General features: G+C 42.8%; 1 long non-coding RNA gene across 1 annotated transcript in view; it reads left to right on the forward strand.

Moving 5' to 3' along the window:
* Positions 1 to 6986, forward strand: part of LOC126982903 (uncharacterized) — a 38718-nt gene extending 31732 nt beyond the window's left edge. The window contains exon 3 of the long non-coding RNA XR_007735388.1: positions 6932 to 6986. This is a non-coding gene — a long non-coding RNA (uncharacterized LOC126982903). The remainder of the gene's footprint in view (positions 1 to 6931) is intronic.
* The last annotated feature ends 702 nt before the right edge of the window (positions 6987 to 7688 follow it).

Raw genomic sequence — 7688 nt, forward strand, 5'->3', positions numbered from 1 at the left:
TCTCTCTCTCTCTCTCTCTCTCTCTCTCTCTCTCTCTCTCTCTCTCTCTCTCTCTCTCTCTCTCTCTCTCTCTCTCTCTCTCTCTCTCTCTCTCTCTCTCTCTCTCTCTCTCTCTCTTCATCTTTCTCTCTCTCCATTTGTTCTCTTTCTTTCCTTTCTTTCAATTATTTTTTTTTCCTAGTTTATTTTTGCCATTTTTCTTGCTCTCCTCTATTCAGTTTTCTTTTCCGCGTCGCTTATTTATTTTCCTTTCTCTGAACTTCATATGTTTTCCTTCTTCTGTTCCACGGTTTTTAACTCTGCTCCCTTCTGCTGATTCATCTTCCTGTCTGTATGCAAGCGAGTGTGTCTGTCAGGCTGTCTGTTTATCTGTTTGTCTGTGTCTATCTGTCTGCCTGTCTGTTTGTCTCTATCTGTTTATGTGTCTGTCTGTCTGTCTCTGTCTGTGTCTATGTTTGTCTGTGTCTGTCTGTCTGTCTGTCTGTCTGTCTGTCCGTCTGTTTCTGTCTGTGTCTTTCTGTTTACCGGCTCGTTTGACTCTCTCTCTCTCTCTCTCTCTCTCTCTCTCTCTCTCTCTCTCTCTCTCTCTCTCTCTCTCTCTCTCTCTCTCTCTCTCTCTCTCTCCTCTCTCTCTCTCTCTCTCTCTCTCTCTCTCTCTCTCTCTCTCTCTCTCTCTCTTACACACACACACACACACACACACACACACACACACACACACACACACACACACACACACACACACACACACACACACACACACACACACACACACACACACTCAACACATCGTAGTTATTGAAAAACTTTCCTTGCGTAACCGTTTTCTTATCCCATTTTCTTCCACCTCCTCCTCCTCCTCCTCCTCTTCGCTTTTATTATTATTTTCTTTTCACTCCCCATTTTTTTCTTCTATCATCCCCTTCGTTCTCCCTTCTCCTGTCCCCCATTCAATTACTTATCTCGTCTAGACTCAATTTCTTCCTCCTATTTTTTTATATATATTTTTCTCCGTTGCCTATTATCTTCCCTCTGGTCTTTTCGTTCCTCATTCTTTTCTCTCTTCCTCTCAACCTTTTTTATATTTTTTTCATATTTAATCTCTCTCTCTCTCTCTCTCTCTCTCTCTCTCTCTCTCTCTCTCTCTCTCTCACGTTCCGGTAAGAGCAAGGAAGAGAGGCGAGGTGAGAACGGATGGAGGAAGAAGAGAAATTCTAACCTTCTCTGACCTTTTCCGTGTATACTGTGGAAGGGCGAGGAGGAGAGGGGGCTGAGGAGGAGGGGAAGAGAGGGAGGAAAGGTGGGCTTCGAAGGAGAATAAGAACATAAGAGCATAAGAACGTAAGGAGTGAATAATTAAGAAGAAATAGATTAAGGTGCTAATGGCAGGAGGAGGTAGAAAAGGATGTTGAATAGAGTGAGTTGTGGAATGGGTGAAGAAGGATGGAAGGGATAAGGAGAGATTAAGGAAAAATATATATGGGTTGCAGGGAAAGGTGAAAGAAAAAAATGAGAGAGAGAGAGAGAGAGAGAGAGAGAGAGAGAGAGAGAGAGAGAGAGAGAGAGATTACTTATTTCTACATTGATTTTCAGACCAAAGTGGCCCCGTGCTCCAAACTAGATGTTATGTCTTTAAACCTAAACAAAACTTCATCAGAGGGCCACCCAAACAGCATTTCTACCCTAGTGAATATTGTAATGTTGGAAGCGGTTTTCGAATTTGATTTCAAGTTAGTCAGTCTTGTTCCACTGAATCACTAAAGAGGGTGGGGGTGGGGGGGGGGAGCTTATTCCCTTTTCGTACATCAGTAAAAAAGAATTTGGTGCAGTCTGTATTGGTTTGTTTACTCTGAAGTTTTGTATGATTATTCCTTGTTCTGGAAGTTTACCTCTCTTTCGGCCACCTCTTTTGATTCATTTTTTAGTATCGGGCTTTTTTTATTATTGTTTCCTTATTTTTGTGCCCTTGAGCTGTCTCCTTTGTTGTAAAAAAATAAAAATAAGTAAACAATAAGGGTTTGTCCACATTGGTAAAGTCATAAAGTATTAATTCTGAAACATTCCGTGAGCTTCCTTCGGATGCAGCGTTTCTCAAGAAGGAACATGTAAACACATAAAAACTCTTCCTCGAAAGGTTTGTTGCGCAAGAAAGAGATCATCTTGGCTGCCCTTTATTTTACAGTGCGGTATATATAACTATTCTTTTACTTTATGGGTTGACCAAAATTGTATCGCCAACTTTAAATATGTAATTAAGCTACTGTTTTAGGATGGTAGTACATCCTTGCTTTTGAATTTGAAGTTTCTTTTAATGAAGCTCAGGATTCTGCTTGCCTTATTTTCTGCATTAATCTATTGCTGGAACAATTTGAGGTTTGATTGATTTTAACACCAAGATCCTGAATGGACACACTGCATGCTTTTGAGTTATACACCACACTTTTCATGATCGAACTTTGTTTCTGGTTTTTACCTATGTTGAGGGGCAGCTCCCATTGCAGATTAAGTTGAAATTGATCATAAATTTTCTTGAAATCTTTTCCTGCCAATCTGGGATGACCACTCAGTGTGCCGTAAGCAATTATTGTATAGTAATGAAATTATTGAATCCAACATAGACTCATCCCCCCTCTGACTCCTTTATGCCTGTTATAAAGATTCTTGAAAATGATGTTTTCTATGCCCTCTCTGGCCTCAATCCTCAGAAGGCTTATGGACCTGATGGAGTGCCTCCTATTGTCCTTAAAAACTGTGCCTCCGTGCTGTCACCCTGCCTGGTCAAACTCTTTCGCCTCTGCCTGTCAACATCTACCTTTCCTTCTTGCTGGAAGTATGCCTTCATACAGCCTGTGCCTAAGAAGGGTGACCGCTCCAATCCCTCAAACTACCGTCCTATAGCTTTACTTTCTTGTCTATCTAAAGCTTTTGAATCAATCCTCAACCGGAAGATTCAAAAGCACCTTTCCACTTCTGACCTTCTATCTGATCGCCAGTATGGGTTCCGCAAGGGGCGTTCTACTGGTGATCTCCTAGCCTTCTTAACTGACTCTTGGTCATCCTCTCTTAGCCGTTTCGGTGAAACTTTTGCTATTGCGCTGGACATATCAAAAGCTTTTGATAGGGTCTGGCACAAATCTTTGCTTTCAAACTACCCTCCTACGGTTTCTATCCTTCTCTCTGTACCTTTATCTCCAGTTTCCTTTCTGACCGTTCTATTTCTGCCGTGGTAGACGGTCACTGTTCTTCCCCTAAATCTATTAACAGTGGTGTCCCACAGGGTTCTGTCCTATCTCCCACTCTCTTTCTGTTGTTCATTGATGATCTTCTTTCCAAAACGAAATGTCCTATCCATTCCAACGCCGATGATTCCACTCTGCATTACTCAACTTCTTTTAATAGAAGACCCACCCTACAGGAACTTAACGACTCGAGGCTGGAGGCTGCAGAACGCTTAGCCTCTGACCTTACTATTATTTCCGATTGGGGCAAGAAGAACCTGGTGTCCTTCAACGCCTCAAATTCACATTTTCTCCACCTATCCACTCGACACAATCTTCCAATCAACTATCCCCTATTCTTTGACAACACCCAGCTATCACCTTCCTCAACACTAAACATCCTCGGTCTATCCTTAACTCAAATTCTCAACTGGAAACTTCATATCGCATCTCTTACTAAATCAGCGTCCTCGAGGCTGGGCGTTCTGTATCTCCGCCTCCGCCAGTTCTTCTCCCCGCACAGTTGCTGTCCATATACAGGGGCCTTGTCCGCCCTCGTATGGAGTATGCATCTCATGTGTGGGGGGCTCCTCACACAGCTCTTCTGGACAGAGTGGGCTAAGGCTCTTCGTCTCATCAGCTCTCCTCCTCATACTGATAGTCTTCTACTTCTTAAATTCCGCCGCAATGTTGCCTCTCTTTCTATCTTCTATCGATATTTCCACGCTGACTGCTCTTCTGAACTTGCTAACTGCATGCCTCCCCCCCCTCCCGCGGCCCCGCTGCACTCGACTTTCTACTCCCTATACTGTCCAAACCCCTTATGCAAGAGTTAACCAGCATCTTCACTCTTTCATCCCTCACGCTGGTAAACTCTGGAACAATCTTCCTTCATCTGTATTTCCTCCTGCCTACGACTTGAACTCTTTCAAGAGGAGGGTATCAGGACACCTCTCCTCCCGTATTTGATCTTGCTTTCGGCCACCTTTTTTGTTTCTTTTTTAGGAGCAGCGAGTAGCGGGCTTTTTTTTTTTTATCATTGTTTTCTTTTTTTGTGTGCCCTTGAGCTGACTCCTTTGTTGTGAAAAAAAAAAAAATTTTGATGTAAATTATGAGCAGTACTGGACCAAGAACTGAGTCTTGACGGACACCGCTGACCGCTAGTGACACTTTGAGTCAAGTCCATCAGTCACCACTCTTTGTTGCCTGTTGTTTAGGCAGTTTGTGATCTGTTTGTCACCCCCAGAACTTAGTTGCGTGATTTATTAAGAATTGATATTTGGTGTGAAACTTAAATCAAACGCCTTTTTGAAACTACAGATACACAATGACGTAAACGGAGGAAATGCTATTATAGATGGTCACTAGGTTTGATAAACAGTATCCCCTTTTGTTTTTAAATTGCCTGTTGTGAATCCTTAATAAGTGTATGATCTAGAGAACTCACAATTTTATCTAATTATTCCCTCTAAGAGTTTGTCAACTACTGATGTTAGCCTATGTGAAACCAAATTGTCGAGTCCGATTTGGCGTTGGCTCCCTCGGGTCCATTTTATCCCTCTGCTCTACCACACAGTCCCAACACCTATTTGTTCCTCTCATATGTTACCTTTAGCTTACATATGAGAGGAAGAGATAGGTGTTGGGACTGTGTGGCAGAGCAGAGGGGAGGAAAGGGCCCGCGGGAGCCTACGCCAGACCGGCCTCGACATATTTGGAAGACTATTATAGTGGGCCTGTAATTAGCTAATCGGCATTTTTCTGTCTCCGTTCAATCAAATCGGCGCAACGTTAGCCATCTTACAAGCAACGGAGAAAGTGCCATTCCGCAAGGACATGCTAAATAGCGACGCGAGAGGACTGGATGTTGTGTTTTATATGGAAGTAGTTCAGGCTATTGTACCATCTAGGCTTTTATTGATAGGAGTTGATTGAGGGATAGGAGAGCATTCACAACTTCAGTGGTAGTTATTTCAAAGTTGGGCAAGGCGTGGGCGGGATTTTTATTTTTGAGAGAGAGAGAGAGAGAGAGAGAGAGAGAGAGAGAGAGAGAGAGAGAGAGAATACGGATAAGAGGATGTAGTAGTTGTAATAAGATTAATAGGAAATATAATTATAATTTAATCACTGATGATCCAGATTGTCGGGTAGAAGGATGAAGCGAAGGAAGGGGAAGAAGGGGAAGCGGGAGGATGAGGGGAAGGAAAGGAAAGGGAAAACTGGAGAAGGAATGAAGAAAGCAGGGAATTGGAAGAAATGGAAAAGAGGAGAAGAGCAGCAGAAGCGAAGGGAAAATAGGAAAAGAAAGTAGAAAGCAGGGAATAGGAAGAGAAGGAAAACAAAGAGGAAATTGGGAAGGGAAAGTGGAGAAAAGGGAAGGAAAGTAAAAAAACAGAGAATAGGAAGAGAAGGAAAATGAGAGGAAGAGGAGCAGAAACGAAGGAAAATATGAGAAGGAAAATAGAAAGCAGGGAATAAAGAGAGAAGGTAAAGAAGAGAGGAAGAATATACATAAAAAAAGAGTGAAAGAAGCAGGAAGAGGGACGGTGGGTGAAGGGATGCAAGGAAAGGGAGAAGTGGAGGAAGGTGAAGGGAGGAAGTGGAAGAAAGCGGACGAGAGGGAAGAAAAAAACTAAGTAGAAATATTATCGTGGGTTGTCCTTGTGTTGTTGTTGTTGTTGTTGTTGTTGTTGTTGTTGTTGTTGTTGTTGTTGTTGTTGTTGTTGTTGTTGTTGTTGTTGTTGTTGTTCTTTTTATTGATGATGATGGTTATTTATTTTTGTTGTTATTGTTTTGGGTTGTTGTTGTTGTTGCTGCCTCTGCTTGTGGTTAAATATTGCCTTTCCTTCCAACTTTTCCTCTCTTTATTTTCTTCTCTTCCTATTCCCTTCTTTCTACTTTCCCTCCCTTTCTTCCCTTCGTTTCTGCTGCTTTTCCTTTCCTCGTTATCATCTCTTCCTATTCCCTGCTTTCTACATTCCTTCCCTTTTTTTCCCCTTTCCCTTCCCACTTTTCCTATTTTTTCCTTTTCTTCCTATTCCCTTCTTTCTACTTTCCTTCCCTTTCTTCCCTTCGTTTCTGCTGCTCTTCCTCTCCTCTTTATCATCTCTTTCTATTCCCTGCTTTCTACATTCCTTCCCTTTTTTTCCCTTTCCCTTCTAACTTTTCCTCTTTTTTCCTTTTCTTCCTATTTCCTTCTTTCTACTCTCCTTCCCTTTCTTCCCTTCGTTTCTGCTGCTCTTCCTCTCCTCTTTTCCATCTCTTCCTATTCCCTGCTTTCTACATTCCTTCCCTTTTTTTCCCCTTTCCCTTCCCACTTTTCCTCTTTTTCCTTTTCTTCCTATTCTCTTCTTTCTACTTTCCTTCCCTTTCTTCCCTTCGTTTCTGGTGCTCTTCCTTTCCTATCATCTCTTTCTATTCCCTGCTTTCTACATTCCTTCCCTTTTTTTCCCCTTTCCCTTCTAACTTTTCCTCTTTTTTCCTTTTCTTCCTGTTCTCTTCTTTCTACTTTCCTTCCCTTTCTTCCCTCCGTTTTTGCTGCTCTTCATCTCCTCGTTATCATCTCTTTCTATTCCCTGCTTTCTACATTCCTTCCCTATTTTCCCCTTTCCCTTCCTTCCCCGGACATTTTCTATGATTTGTGAGTATGTATATTACGTGTGTGTTTTCTTGTATACCGTATTTACTAATCTTTTTCTTTCTTCCCCACACAGCAACAACATGAACAACTGGATGAGTAACACCACCAACGGAGGAGGAGGAGGAGGAGGTGGAGGTGGAGGTGGAGGAGGAGGAGGTGGTGACAGAGGAGGTGGAGGAGGAGGAGAAGGCGGAGGAGGAGGAGGAGGCCCCATCATACCTGGCTCGGTGGATGAAGAGGCGTCGTTACGGAAGCAGAAACTCCTCATCCAGGTAAATACGTACAGGTGTGTGTGTGTGTGTGTGTGTGTGTGTGTGTGTGTGTGTGTGTGTGTGTGTGTGTGTGTGTGTGTGTGTGTGTGTGTGTACCTTTCTTTCTCTCTTTCTTTCTCTTCTTCCTCTCTTCCTTTTTTCCCTTGCTCTCCTTGTGTGTGTGTGTGTGTGTGTGTGTGTGTGTGTGTGTGTGTGTGTGTGTGTGTGTGTGTGTACCTTTCTTTCTTTCTCTCTTTCTCTTTCTTCTTCCTCTCTTCCTTTCTTCCCTTGCTCTCCTTCTTGTGTGTGTGTGTGTGTGTGTGTGTGTGTGTGTGTGTGTGTGTGTGTGTGTGTGTGTACCTTCTTTCTTTCTCTCTTTCTTCCTCTTTCTTCTTCCTCTCTTCCTTTTTTCCCTTGCTCTCCTTGTGTGTGTGTGTGTGTGTGTGTGTGTGTGTGTGTGTGTGTGTGTGTGTGTGTGTGTGTGTGTGTGTGTGTGTGTGTGTGTGTACCTTCTTTCTTTCTCTTTCTTCCTCTCTTCCTTTTTTCCCTTGCTCTCCTTGTGTGTGTGTGTGTGTGTGT

Source organism: Eriocheir sinensis, chromosome 52 (assembly GCF_024679095.1).
Source record: "Eriocheir sinensis breed Jianghai 21 chromosome 52, ASM2467909v1, whole genome shotgun sequence".
In the NCBI taxonomy this organism is placed as follows: Eukaryota; Metazoa; Arthropoda; class Malacostraca; order Decapoda; family Varunidae; genus Eriocheir; species Eriocheir sinensis.